The sequence below is a fragment of the Eptatretus burgeri genome, chromosome 4 (assembly GCF_056783735.1).
Source record: "Eptatretus burgeri isolate ZD-2024b chromosome 4, Ebu_testis_v1, whole genome shotgun sequence".
NCBI lineage: Eukaryota > Metazoa > Chordata > Myxini > Myxiniformes > Myxinidae > Eptatretus > Eptatretus burgeri.
In genome coordinates this window covers 78,481,068-78,494,329 of record NC_140964.1, presented here as the reverse complement: position 1 = coordinate 78,494,329, position 13,262 = coordinate 78,481,068, and the positions used below count along the sequence as shown (strand labels likewise).

Sequence of the window (13,262 nt, the reverse complement as noted above, 5' to 3'; positions counted from 1 at the left end):
GAGATATCGCAGCTTTCCGTCCAACAACATGCACTGTTGTTTCATCTTTTCGAAACATTTTTTGCGAAAATAAAAAAAACAGAGAAATAAGTATGATCTTTTATAAAAAAAAAAGAATTCTTATCTTTTCATTTTATCATATCAGTGAAAATGTTTTCATTTTTCCTGCTCATGAGATGAGAATGATCTTCCATGATGGGCAAAACATGATCTTGAGCAATGACATCACTTACACTTTTATATTATTCTTGAGCGTTTTTCCTGATCACAAATTTTCCAGAAATAAACGATTTTCTCAAATGAGGATTGTGAGATCCATCTTGTTTGAGTCCAGTATTTGTATTCCCTTCAAGAGTCACGAGCAATCGGCTGTGAAACAAAAAAGTGCACAAGAACAACAACATGAGTAAGACTTGGAGATCCTCCATGAGGATCGAATAACTCGGAAGAATTTCCAAAATCGGATATAGTTACTGCCTGCGCGTGGGCTTTCAACATATACATAGCAAATTTCACGAAGATCCGATGAAAACTCTGGGTTGTGAAACAAAAAAATGTCAAAAAATAGGAATGACGTCATAAAAATTGATATGACGTCACAGTGATGTATCATATGTGCGGTAATTCATCTATGCTAATGCCCTGTTCGAGTCCCACAAACAGAATTCAAAAAGCTTGCCTAGTTTCAGAGATAATTTCTTCGGCGATTTCCATTAGTGGAGATATTTTGACTTCACAACTTTTTTTCGAGGAGGAATTCTCAAAATCGGAGATGGTTACTGTCTGCGCAGGGTATTTTTTCATATATACGCCAAGTTTCAGGAAGTTTCGATGAAAACTGTAGGCTGTGAAACAAAAAAGTCCACAAGAACAACAACGTGAGTAAGACTTCGAGATCCTCCACGAGGATCTAAAAATCAAAAAAACCCAAGTTAGAAAAAAGTTATTCTGGCGACCAAACCATGTGTCCAATCAAGTTGAAATTTAAAACATTGATTCAACATCCCAACTCGATCATGATGGTGAAGGTTCACGTCGATTGATAAAGCGGTTTCAGAGACAACAAAATTTAATATTTCTCTTAAATCCAAGATGGCTGCCAAACCGTGGTACGGATCAATTATTCTTCAAAAAAAACTTGCACACCCAAGGCTTGGGGGACATTTTTGTGAAGTTTACCCTCGATCTAAATTATTGTTTGAGAGAAGAATATTTTTTATAAGTTTTTGGGTAAATCCAATATTGCTGCCAAACCAAGTGACCTGTGATGTCAAATGTGTGAAACTTTTGTTCCTCGTGGACAAGCGATCATACTTGTAAAGTTTTACCTCAATCTTTTCAGCCACTTCAGAGAAGGAGATTTTTGAAGGTATAAAAAAACAAGAATAATGCGGCTGCTGAATCACCGATTTTGTCATCAATTATTTTCTGTGGACCATTTTATCCCGAGATGACACACAAAAACTTTCATCCTGATCAAATGTAGCGTTCTACATCTGCAATTATGACATCATAAAGAAGGCACCAGTGACAAAATAAAAAAAAATCTCACTTATTCCCCATGAGGAATGCTTGCCAGCTGAGAAGTTTCAACTTTTTTCCTTGGTGCAGTTTCAGAGAAACAGAGGTCCAATATTTTTCCATTTTCCAACCTGGCTGCCAAATGATGTGACCAATAACATCACAATTACGATTAAAACATTCCTCAGGAGGAGTCACACCGATGGTGAAGAATTCTTCTTCATCCACGAAGGTATTGCGGAGAAAAAAACAAAAGTTCTGTGCAGACAAACAAAGAAACGAACAAACAGACAGACAAATAAATGGACCCAAATGCAATAACCCGTTGTTCGGCGAGGGTACCGACATCATTTTCTTTGAAATGGCATTTTCCTTCTTCCTTGGAAATTGGCCATCGAGTGATGACGTACCCATTACGTGCTTCAGGTACGTCAGACTTCAGTCTGGTCTTACATCAGAAATGTTCACAACCAGCTTGTCTGTTGGACCATTGGAAAGCCACAGATCTTGTGACAAATTCGCATGAGGAGATGGATTTCAACTTCCGTGCCAAGACACTTGGACTCAAACACTCGTGACGGTCTTCACCGCAGTTGTCATTTGACAGACTGATGACAAACAAAGGAGAGGCACCACGAGGAGATGATGAAAGATTGAAAGAGAAACAACTAACATTTGGTATCATGTTGATGAAAATCTCGAGACCCCATTGAATTGTTGCTTCAAATAACCGAATTGACAACAGCAGATAATTTTGAAAAGAATTCACCCAATGACGAGTTGTTGATGACAAAATGTGAAGGAGACCAGAAAGAAAATGGAGATGCTGGGAGTTGAAGCCAGGGCCTCATACATGCAAATCATGTGCTCTCCCTCTGAGCTACATCCCCTCTGCCTCATTAATTTTATCACGTGCAGTAAAACTGCAATCCGCATACGATGCAGAGCCAAAATATTGAGCTGCCTGAAATGAGATATCGCAGCTTTCGTCCAACAACATGCACTGTTGTTTCATCTTTTCGAAACATTTTTTGCGAAAATAAAAAACAGAGAAATAAGTATGATCTTTTATAAAAAAACAAAGAATTCTTATCTTTTCAATTTATCATATCAGTGAAAATATTTTCATTTTTCCTGCTCATGAGATGAGAATGATCTTCCATGATGTGCAAAACATGATCTTGAGCAATGACATCACTTACACTTTTATATTATTCTTGAGCGTTTTTCCTGCTCACAAATTTTCGAGAAATAAACGATTTTCTCTAATGAGGAATGTGAGATACATCTTGCTTGAGTCCAGTATTTATATTCCCTCCAAGAGTCACGGAGCAATTCTCACATTTTCACGATGCATTTGTCATTTTGCAATTCGACACAAACTAAATATTGAAAATACGCATCACGAAAAATATAGTGTCTTTACAATCCCGTATTTAAACGACGTCAATTACATTAAAATGGCATATTCCTTCTGACTTTGACATCGGCCATCGATTGATGACGTACCAATCATTTGCTTCAGGCCGGTGCCGGTCTTACATCAGAAATGTTCACAACCAGCTGCTCCGTTTTTCCATTGGAAATGAACAAATCTCATGATAAATTGGCCTGAGGAGTGGGATTTCAACGACTGTGCCAAGACGTTTGGAATCAAACACTCGTGCCGATCCAAAGCGAAGTTCTCATCTCGCAGATTGATGAAGAACAAAGGATCCGCACCACGAGCAGATGAGAAAAGATTGAAAGAGCACCAATTAAAATTTGGTGTCATGTTGATGGAAATCTCGAGAACCCATTGAATTGTTGCTTAAAATAACCTCAATGAAATTGATAAAATTTCATTCACAGAATTCACCATCACCGAATTGACAACAGCAGAATTATTTTGAAAAAAATTCACCCAATTACGAGTTGTTAATGACAAAATGTGAAGGAGACCAGAAAGAAAATGGAGTTGCTGGGAGTTGAACCCAGGGCATCCTTCATCCAAAGCATGTGCTCAACTGCTGAGGCCGAAGTCACATTTGCTCTATGGCAAGGCTACGGCGGCCATATGCCCTCTGAATTGACAGAAACGTGCGGCGGCCGCAGAATTTCTGTGGTGGCCTCAGGGTGGCCCTACGCCATTTGGCTATCTTTTACAGGCCGTAGGGGTTGCCATGGAATTATAACGCGGAGTTATAACTTTTTTCATTTCTACGTTCGCCGTAGCAATTCGACATGCCGTAGCTGTGACGTAGTTGTGTTCCACGTCGACCGTACGTAGGGCGTACGGTGGGCTTGCGTTATTCGTGCGGCTGCCGTAAGCTTTTATCAATGAAAAATGAATTTTGCCCTAAAAACCAAATAGATTTTAAAAAACCGAACACAACGAAGCGTTCATGTTTGTTCACGTGTCTCCCCCACCTGTTCGACGCACATCTTTGCGCTTTGTTGATTCAGTTCGTCGGTGGAAGTCCTCGTGAAAGCATCTCTCGTGTGTCGATCGCTACTTTCCTCGTGTTTTCACCTTGATTTGTGCTGTTTTTTTTTTTTTTTACTTATCTTGTGTTTTAATTAACAACAAAAAAGCAATCCGATCACGTGGTGTGACGGAATGTCGAGCAAGGATTTAATTTCACAGAAAAACCGGTTGTAATTTGGAATATCCATGATGAACTCAGCCCGATGCGTTTGATGAAAGTGATTGTGGGTCTGGGGGCATCATGTTTGATGAGCTGCCCTGGGGGCAGCGCTCGCAGAGTGCACGAGCGATCGGAACCCAGGCCGGAGCTCAAGCCTGTGTGAACCTTTGGATGTGGTGATTGTACCAGTTTACATACAATACACCGCCACCGAAGGTCATTTACTCATCTTATTAACCTCCGCCACCGAAGATCAGAGGTTACTGTTTTCACCCCTTTCTGTTTCTTTGTTTGTTTGTTTGTGAACAGTATTACGGAAAAACTCCTCGATGGATTTCGACGAAACTTGGTGGGGGATTAGTTATGGTCCAAGGATCATGCATTTATATTTTGGACCTGGTCCAATATCCAATATGGCCGCTATGGCAGCCATTTTGAAAAAATATTTGATTTTTTTTTTTTGCATTTCTACATGATTAAAGTGATTTCCAACCCCCCCCCCCCAAAAAAAAAAGTTGTTAGAGAGAAAAAAAAAATTTGCATCTTTTTTTTCAACAAAATTTCGATTTTTTTTTGCATTTCTGCATGTTTTAAGTGATTTCCAACAAAAAACATGCCAAAATTATAATTGCGGCTGATTTTGGAACTTCAGGTGAATATACCCACGTAAAATCAATTTCTGTCTCAAGGAATCTAGTTATGACGAATGAATTGAGTATGTAAAAGTTAAAAGTAAAAGGGAAATTTGCAATCTATAACTCTGTGAACACTGTTGACGTCAAATTGAATGAATAGGATATCAGGTTCACTTGAATGACCGAGCAGTATTGGCGGCGGAGGTTTTGCACTCTACCGAGTGCTCCCCCTCGAGTTTTACCTTAAACATGGGGAATTTCAGTTAAAAGTGTCTTGAAAGTGGGTTTTCTTGGGGTCCAGGAACATTCATTCACTCCATTCTTTCTTATTGGGAAAATAGTTTGGGAATTGAACTTTTTGCAATCCGAACAGCCTCCTGGAACGAATTCAATTCGGATTATGGGGGCACCACATACTGGTATATTCCGAACTGTGATATTTTTATTTCAGTAAAAAAAGAACTGGTATATATACCCACTCGGTACCATCCGTCTGGCCGCACGTTTGCCTTAGGGCCCCCTGCGGTCGCCTTGCGGGCACCTTGAGGCAACCTTGAACATTATATGGCCACCACAAGGACGCCCTAAGGTAACCATGCGACATCAAATCAAAGACCGTACGGCACCACCACGTTTTCGGTTTCCACAATTTATGAATACGCCGTGCGTCTCGCCGAAAAATAAAAACATATGTGACTGCGACATTGTGTGACCGTGGAAATACTGCGGCCGCCGTATAATTGCTAGTGGCCGTAGATTTTGGAGACCCCACGGCCGCCGTGGCAAATGTGAGTTCGGCCAAAGCTACATCCCCTCTGTATCATTAATTTTGTCATGTGCAGTGAAACTGTAATCTGCATACAATGCAGAGCCAAAATATTGAAATGACTGAAATGAGATATCGCAGCTCTCCTTCCAACAACATGCAATGTTATTTCATCTTTTCCCAACATTTTCTGTGAAAATAAAAAAACAGAGAAATAAGTATTATCTTTTATAAAAAAAAGAATTCTTGTCTTTCCATTTCCTCATATCAGTGAAAATCGTTTTCATTTCTCCTGCTCATGAGATTCGTATGATCTTCCATGATGGGCAAAACATGATCTTGAGCAATGACATCACTTACACTTTGATATTATTCTTGAGCGTTTTTCCTGCTCACAAATTTTCCAGAAATAAACGATTTTCTCAAATGAGGATTGTGAGATACATCTTGTTTGAGTCCAGGATTTATATTCCCTCCAAGAGTCACGGAGCAATTCTCACCTTTTCACGATGCATTTGCCATATCGCAGTCAGACACAAACTAAAGATTGACAATACGCATCATGAAAAATATGGTGCCTTGACAATCACGTATTTAACGACGTCAATTACATTAAAAATGGCATATTCCTTCCAACTTCCACATCGGCCATCGATTGATGACGTACCCATCATTTGCTTCAGGCCGGTGCTGATCTGACATCAGAAATGTTCACAACGAGCTGCTCTGTTTTTCCATTGGAAATGCACAAATGTCATGACAAATTGGCCTGATATGAGGAGTGGGATTTCAACTTCCGTACCAAGATGTTTGCAATCGAACACTCGTGCCGATCTAAAGCGCAGTTGTCACATTGCAGATTGATGACGAACAAAGGAGACGCACCACGAGGAGATGAGAAAAGATTGAAAGAGCATCAATTAAAATTTGTTGTCATGTTGAGGGAAATCTTGAGAACCCATTGAATTGTTGATTAAAATAACTTCAATGACAAAAGCAGAATTACTTCAAAAAGAGGAACCCAATGACGAGTTGTTGAGGACAAAACTGTGAAGAAGACCAAAAAGAAAATGGAAATGCAGGCAGTTGAAACCAGGACCTCCTACGTCTACAGCCGATGCTCCACCTTGGAGCTAATCTACTCTTTTGAATAAATTTTGTTATGTGCAGCAAAACTGCAATCTGCATATGATACAGAGCGAAAATATTGACTTGACCAAAAGGAGGGACCGCAGCTTTCTGAACAACAACACGAACTGTTACGACAACATTTGCCACCATTTTCTGGGAAAAAAATATAACAGTAAAATAAGTAAAAGCTTTCAGAAACAAGAATTCTTGTCTTTTCATGTTATCATCTCAGTGAAAATGTTTTCTTTTTTCCTGCTCATCAGATTGGATGATCTTCCATGATGTGCAAAATATGATTTTGAACAATGACATCAACAACAATTTTTACGATATATTCTTGAGCCTCTTTCCTGAACAAAAAAATCTCCAGAAATAAACAATTTTGTCAAATGAGGGCCGTGAGAAACATCTTGTTTTCGTCCAGTATTTATGTTCCCTTCAAGAGTAACGGAGCATTTCTCACATTTTCACGTGCATCTGTCATATCGCAGTTCGACACAAGCAAAATATTGAAAATACGCATCATGAAAAATATGTTGCCTTTGCAATAACGTTTTTAACGATGTCAATTACATAGAATGGCATTTTCCTTCCAACTTTGACATCGGCAATTGAGTGATGACATAACCTTGATGTCCTTCAGGCTGGTGCTGGTCCGTTGGACCATTGGAAATCCCCAGATCTTGTGACATATTCGACTGAGGAGTTGGATTTCAACTTCCGTGCCAAGACACTTGGACTCAAACACTCGTGACGGTCTTCACCGCAGTTGTCATTTGACAGACTGATGACGAACAAAGGAGACGCACCACGAGGAGATGATGAAAGATTGAAAGAGAAACAACTAACATTTGGTATCATGTTGATGAAAATCTCGAAACCCCATTGAATTGTTGGTTCAAATAACCGAATTGACAACAGCAGAATAATTTTGAAAAAGAATTCACCCAATGACGAGTTGACGACAAAATGTGAAGGAGACCACAAAGAAAATGGAGATACTGGGAGTTGAACCCAGGGCCTCATACATACAAAGCATGTGCTCTACATCTGAGCTACATCCCCTCTGTCGCATGAATTTTATCACGTGCAGTAAAACTGCAATCTGCATTTGATGCAGAGCCAAAATATTGAGCTGCCTGAAATGAGATATCGCAGCTTTCGTCCAACAACATGCACTGTTGTTTCATCTTTTCGAAACATTTTTTGCGAAAATAAAAAAAACAGAGAAATAAGTATGATCTTTTATAAAAAAAAAAAAAAGAATTCTTATCTTTTCATTTTATCATATCAGTGAAAATGTTTTCATTTTTCCTGCTCATGAGATGAGAATGATCTTCCATGATGGGCAAAACATGATCTTGAGCAATGACATCACTTACACTTTTATATTATTCTTGAGCGTTTTTCCTGCTCACAAATTTTCGAGAAATAAACGATTTTCTCCAATGAGGACTGTGAGATACATCTTATTTGAGTCCAGTATTTATATTCCCTCCAAGAGTCACGGAGCAATTCTCACATTTTCACGATGGATTTGTCATTTTGCAATTCGACACAAACTAAATATTGAAAATACGCATCATGAAAAATATAGTGTCTTTACAATCCCGTATTTAAACGACGTCAATTGCATTAAAATGGCATATTCCTTCTGACTTTGACATCGGCCATCGATTGATGACGTACCAATCATTTGCTTCAGGCCGGTGCTGGTCTTACATCAGAAATGTTCACAACTAGCTGCTCCGTTTTTCCATTGGAAATGAACAAATCTCATGATAAATTGGCCTGAAGAGTGGGATTTTCAACGACTGTGCCAAGACGTTTGGAATCAAACACTCGTGTCGATCCAAAGCGAAGTTCTCATCTCGCAGATTGATGAAGAACAAAGGATCCGCACCACGAGCAGATGAGAAAAGATTGAAAGAGCACCAATTAAAATTTGGTGTCATGTTGATGGAAATCTCGAGAACCCATTGAATTGTTGCTTAAAATAACCTCAATGAAAACAGCAGAATTATTTCAAAAAGATTCCCCCAATGATGAGTTGTTGAGGACAAAACTGTGAAGATGACCATAAAGAAAATGGAAATGCTGGGAGTTTATACCAGAGCCTCCTCCGTGCACAGCCAACACTCCACCTTGGAGCTAATCCACTCTTTTGAATAAATTTTTTTTATGTGCAGCAAAACTGCAATCTGCATATGATACAGAGCTAAAATATTGAGCTGTCTGAAATGAGATATCGCAGCTTTCTGTCCAACAACATGCACTGTTAAGTTCATCTTTTGCCAACATTTTCTGAGAAAATAAAATACAACATAGAAATAACCATTATCTTTTATAAAAGAAAAATTCTTGTCTTTTCATTTTATCATATCAGTGAAAATGTTTTCATTTTTCCTGCTCATCAGATGAGATGATATTCCATGATGGGCAAAACATGATCTTGAACAATGACATCACTTACACTTTTATATTATTCTTGAACGTTTTTCCTGCTCACAAATTTTCCAGAAATAAACGATTTTCTCAAATGAGGACTGTGAGATACATCTTGTTTGAGTCCAGTATTTATATTCCCTCCAAGAGTCACGGAGCAATTCTCACATTCTCACGATGCATTTGTCATATCGCAGTTCAACACAAACTAAATATTGATAATACGCATCATGAAAAATATGTTGCCTTTGCAATAACGTTTTGAACGATGTCAATTGCAGAAAATGGCATTTTCCTTCTAACTTAGACATCGGCCATCGAGTGACGACGAACCCTTGATGTGCTCAGGCTGGTGCTGGTCTTTCATCGGAAATGTTCACAAACAGCTTGTCCGTTGGACCATTGGAAATCCCAGATCTTGTGACAAATTCGCCTGAGGAGTTGGATTTCAACTTCCGTGCCAAGACACTTGGACTCGAACACTCGTGCCGGTCTTCACCACAGTTGTCATTTGACAGATTGATGACGAACAAAGGAGACGCACCACGAGGGGATGACACAAGATTGAAAGAGAAACAATTAACATTTGGTGTCATGTTGAGGAAAATCTAAAGACCCCATTGAATTGTTGCTTCAAATAACCGAATTGACAACAGCAGAATTATTTTGAAAAAAAAATTCACCCAATGATGAGTTGCTGATGACAAAATGTGAAGGAGACCAGAAAGAAAATGGAGATGCTGGGAGTTGAACCCAGAGCCTCATACATGCAAAGAATGTGCTCTACCTCTGAGCTGCATCCCCTCTGTCTAAAAAAATTTGTCACGTGCAGTGAAACTGCAATCTGCATACGATGCAGAGCCAAAATATTGAGCTGTTGAAATGAGATAACGCAGCTTTCTGTCAAACAACATGCACTGTTGTTTCATCTTTTCCCAACATTTTCTGCGAAAATACAAAAAAACAGAGAAATAAGTATTATCTTTCATAAAAGAAGAATTCTTGTCTTTTCCTTTTATCATAGCAGTGAAAATATTTTCATTTTTCCTGCTCATGAGATGAGAATGATCTTGCATGATGGGCAAAACATGATCTTGAGCAATGACATCACTTACACTTTTATATTATTCTTGAGCATTTTTCCTGTTCAAAAATTTTCCAGAAATAAACGATTTTCTCAAATGAGGATTGTGAGATCCATCTTGTTTGAGTCCAGTATTTGTATTCCCTTCAAGAGTCACGAGCAATCGGCTGTGAAACAAAAAAGTGCACAAGAACAACAACATGAGTAAGACTTAGAGATCCTCCATGAGGATCTAATAAGTCGGAAGAATTTCCAAAATCGGACATGGTTACTGCCTGCGCGTGGGCTTTCAACATATACATAGCAAATTTCACGAAGATCCGATGAAAACTCTGGGTTGTGAAACAAAAAAAATTCAAAAAATAGGAATGATGTCATAAAAATGGATATGACATCACAGTGATGTATCATATGTGCGGTAATTCATCTCTGCTAATGCCCTGTTCGAGTCCCGCAAACAGACTTCAAAAAGCTTGCCTAGTTTCGAAGATAATTTCTTCGGCGATTTCCATTAGTGGAGATATTTTGACATCACAACTTTTTTTCGAGGAGGAATTCTCAAAATCGGAGATGGTTACTGTCTGCGCAGGGTATTTTTACATATATATGCCAAGTTTCAGGAAGTTTCGATGAAAACTGTAGGCTGTGAAACAAAAAAAGTCCACAAGAACAACAACGTGAGTAAGACTGAGAGATCCTCCACGAGAATCTACAAATAAAAAAAAAACCAAGATCAAAAAAAAGTTTTTTTCTGGCGACCAGACCATGTGTCCAATCAAGTTGAAATTTAAAACATCGATTCAACATCCCAACTCGATCATGATGGTGAAGTTTCACGTCGATTGATAAAGCGGTTTCAGAGACAACAAATTTAATATTTCTCTTAAATCCAAGATGGCTGCCAAACTATGATACGGATCAATTATTCTTTAAAAAAAACATGCACACCCAAGGCTTGGGGGACATTTTTGTGAAGTTTACCCTCGATCTAAATTATTGTTTGAGAGAAGAATTTTTTTTTTATAAGTTTTTGGGTAAATCCAATATTGCTGCCAAACCAAGTGACCTGTGATGTCAAATGTGTGAAACTTTTGTTCCTCATGGACAAGCGATCATGCTTGTAAAGTTTTACCTCAATCTTTTCAGCCACTTCAGAGAAGGAGATTTTTGAAGGTATAAAAAAACAAGAATAATGCGGCTGCTGAATCACCGATTTTGTCATCAATTATTTTCTGTGGACCATTTTATCCCGAGATGACACACAAAAACTTTCATCCTGATCAAATGTAGCGTTCTACATCTGCCATTATGACATCATAAAGAAGGCACCAGTGACAAAAAAATAAAAAAATCTCGCTTATTCCCAATGAGGAATGCTTGCCAGGTGACAAGTTTCAACTTTTTTCCTTGGTGCAGTTTCAGAGAAACAGAGGTACAATATTTTTCCATTTTTCCAACCTGGCTGCCAAATGATGTGACCAATAACATCACAATGATGATTAAAACATTCCACAGGAGGAGTCACACCGATGGTGAAGAATTCTTCTTCATCCGAGAAGGTGTTGCGGAGAAAAAAACAAAAGTTCTGTGCAGACAAACAAAGAAACGAACAAACAGACAGACAAATAAATGGACCCAAATGCAATAACCCGTTGTTCGGCGAGGGTACCGACATCATTTTCTTTGAAATGGCATTTTCCTTCTTCCTTGGAAATTGGCCATCGAGTGATGACGTACCCATTACGTGCTTCAGGTACGTCAGACTTCAGTCTGGTCTTCCAACGAAAATGTTCACAACCAGCTTGTCAATTGGACCATTGGAAAGCCACAGATCTTGTGACAAATTCGCATGAGGAGATGGATTTCAACTTCCGTGCCAAGACACTTGGACTCAAACACTCGTGACGGTCTTCACCGCAGTTGTCATTTGACAGACTGATGACGAACAAAGGAGACGAACCACAAGGAGATGATGAAAGATTGAAAGAGAAACAACTAACATTTGGTATCATGATGAAAATCTCGAGACCCCATTGAATTGTTGCTTCAAATCACCGAATTGACAACAGCAGAATTATTTTGAAAAAAATTCACCCAATTACGAGTTGTTGATGACAAAATGTGAAGGAGACCAGAAAGAAAATGGAGTTGCTGGGAGTTGAAGTCACATTTGCTCTATGGCAAGGAAACGGCGGCCATATGCCCTCTGAATTGACAGAAACGTGCGGCGGCCGCAGAATTTCTGCGGTGGCCTCAGGGTGGCCCTACGCCATTTGGCTATCTTTTACAGGCCGTAGGGGTTGCCGTGGAATTATAACGCGGAGTTATAACTTTTTTCATTTCTACGTTTGCCGTAGCAATTCGACATGCCGTAGTTGTGACGTAGTTGTGTTCCACGTCGACCGTACGTAGGGCGTACGGTGGGCTTGCGTTATTCGTGCGGCTGCCGTAAGCTTTTATCAATGAAAAATGAATTTTGCCCGAAAAACCAAATAGATTTTAAAAAACCGAACACAACGAAGCGTTCATGTTTGTTCACGTGTCTCCCCCACCTGTTCGACGCACATCTTTGCGCTTTGTTGATTCAGTCCGTCGGTGGAAGTCCTCGTGAAAGCATCTCTCATGTGTCGATCACTACTTTCCTCGTGTTTTCACCTTGATTTGTGCTGTTTTGTTTTTTTTTTTACTTATCTTGTGTTTTAATTAACAACAAAAAAGCAATCCGATCACGTGGTGTGACGGAATGTCGAGCAAGGATTTAATTTCACAGAAAAACCGGTTGTAATTTGGAATATCCATGATGACCTCAGCCCGATGCGTTTGATGAAAGTGATTGTGGGTCTGGGGGCATCATGTTTGATGAGCTGCCCTGGGGGCAGCGCTCGCAGAGTGCGCGAGCGATCGGAACCCAGGCCGGAGCTCAAGCCTGTGTGAACCTTTGGATGTGGTGATTGTACCAGTTTACATACAATACACCGCCACCGAAGGTCATTTACTCATCTTATTAACCTCCGCCACCGAAGATCAGAGGTTACTGTTTTCACCCCTTTCTG

The 13,262-nt window shown here is 39.4% G+C and overlaps 1 non-coding gene across 1 annotated transcript; it reads right to left on the bottom strand.

Moving 5' to 3' along the window:
* Positions 1-7,673: 7,673 nt before the first annotated feature.
* Positions 7,674-7,745, bottom strand: TRNAT-UGU (transfer RNA threonine (anticodon UGU)). The gene has a single exon. It is a non-coding gene; the product is annotated as a tRNA-Thr (tRNA).
* Positions 7,746-13,262: the final 5,517 nt, after the last annotated feature.